The sequence below is a fragment of the Cebus imitator genome, unplaced genomic scaffold (genome assembly GCF_001604975.1).
Source record: "Cebus imitator isolate Cc_AM_T3 unplaced genomic scaffold, Cebus_imitator-1.0 Scaffold216, whole genome shotgun sequence".
Lineage (NCBI taxonomy): Eukaryota > Metazoa > Chordata > Mammalia > Primates > Cebidae > Cebus > Cebus imitator.
Window position 1 is genome coordinate 851,903 of NW_016107531.1, and position 2,290 is coordinate 854,192.

Consider the following 2,290-nt stretch of genomic DNA (forward strand, 5'->3'; position numbering starts at 1 on the left):
TTGTGTCAGATGGTGCCACATGGGCCCATTGCTAGTGAGAGAAGAGGGCTGTTTTAAATGTGCTGCTCAGGGAAGACCTTGCCAGCCGTATGACATTTGATCAGGGATAAGGGAGCAAGACCTGTGGTTACCTAGGGGAAGAGTGTTTCTGGGAGCAGTAACAGCAAGTGCAAAGGCCCTGGGGTAGGCATGTGCTTGGCATATTTTCAAAATAGCAAGGAGCTGGAGTGGAGTGGGGTGGCGGTGAGCAGAAGGGGAGGCTGAAGAGGGGGCAGGGAGACCCTCACTGGCTTTTTTTTTTTTTCTTTTTTTAGAGAAAGAAAGAGAAAGAATAAAAAAAAGAAAGAAAAAGAATAAAGGAAAGGAAGAAAGAGGAAGAGGGAGAGAGAACAGGGGTGTTGCTTTATTGCCTGGGCTAGAATGTAGTCTAAAAATGGGTATGCCTGTAATTGTGTTTAATAATGGAGACATTAAAAAAAAAATGAGGGAAGAAAATAATTAACAAGCAGCCAACCAATATTTCATTTAAACCTGCAAATACGTGTGATGTGGTACTGATAAGAGTGTGTATTTTGTGTATTTAAAGTGGAGAGCTCTATGAATGTTAATTAAGTCTACTTGTCCCGGATCTGAGTTCAAGTCCTGAATATCGATGTTAACTTTCTGTCTCATTGATCTGTAAGTCGCCCACTATTATTGTGTGGGAGTCCAAGTCTCTTTATAAGTCTTATATATCTGGGTATTTCTGTATTGGGTGCGTATATATTTAGGATCTTTAGCTCTTCTTGTTACATTGATCCTTTTATCTTTATGTAATGTCCTTCTTTGCTTCTTTTGATCTTTGTTGCTTTGAAGTCTATTTTATCAGCAAAAATTGCAACTCCTGCTTTCTATTTATTTATTTTTGCTCTCCATTTGGTTGGTAAAATTTTTCTCCATCCCTTTGTTTTGAGTCTTTGTGTATCGTTGCATGTGAGATGGATCAGGTTGTAGCATACCAATGGGTCTTGGCTTTTTTTGCCTGTCTGTGTCTTTGGATTGGGGGATTTAGTCGATTTAAATTTAGAATTAATAACAATATATGTGTGTTTGATACTGTCATTTCATGTTAGCTGGCTGTTTTGCCCATTAGTTGATGCAATTTCTTAATTATGTTGATGTTCTTTATTTTTAGGTATTTTTTAGAAAGGCTGATACTGGTTGTTCCTTTCTATTTGTAGTGGTTCTTTCAGAAGCTCTTGTAAAGCAGAGCTTTACCTCACTGGCCTTTTTAGGGGCTTTGGCTTTGACTCTGAGGGAGACAATGGCCAGTGAAGGGTGCTGAGCACAGCCAGGTTGGAATTAGACACAGGCTTCCTTGATAGCGGAGAAAGGGCTGGGGGCAAGGTGGAAGCAAAGTGGGCTCAGTGCAGGGGCTGTGGACTGTGGTATTCCAAGAGGGAGGTGGCTGTGGGTGATGAGAAGCAGCCAGATTCCACAGTCCCTGGGAATCTGAGGGACGGTTAGCCAGATTTGCTGTGGCTTAGACGAGGGCATGAGAGAAAGAGACAAGGTCAACCCCAAGGCGTGTACAGTGGGAGGAGATCAAGGTCTGAGATGGAGAGACTGAGGCAGGAGCAGTTTGCAGAGAAAGAACAGAGCCCAGTTTTCAATGTATGGAGTCTGAGATATCAGACATCCAGGGGCCTGGGGACGGGGGGAAGTTCTGGCTGGAGACATCCAGTCGGGAGCCCTTCATATCTAGATGGTATTTAAAGCTGCTGTCTAGCCGAGGTTGTCGGGAACAGGCCTCCTCAAACGTTGACGTACACACGATTCCCCTGGGAATCTTGTGAAAACACAGGTTCGGATCCAGCAGGTCTGCATTTTTATTTTTTTTTCCTGAGACGGAGTCTCACTCTGTCTCCAGGCTGGAGTGCAGTGGTGCGATCCCGGCTCACTGAGATCAACCTCTGCCTCCCAGGTTCAAGTGATTCTCTTGCCTCAGCCTCACGAGTAACTGGGATTACAGGTGCGCACAACCACACCTAATTTTTGTATTTTTAGTAGAAATGGGATTTCACCACCTTGGCCGGGCTGGTCTTGAACTCCTGACTTCAGATGATCCACCTGCCTCAGACTCCAAAAGTGCTGGGATTATAGGTGTGAGCCACCGTGCCTATGGTGCATTTCTTTTTATTAAAGTGTTTTCAATTTTAATATTTATTTATTTATTTTTGAGACAGAGTCTTGCTCTGTTGTCCAGGCTGGAGTGCAGTGGCATGATCTCAGCTCACTGCAACCTCTGCCT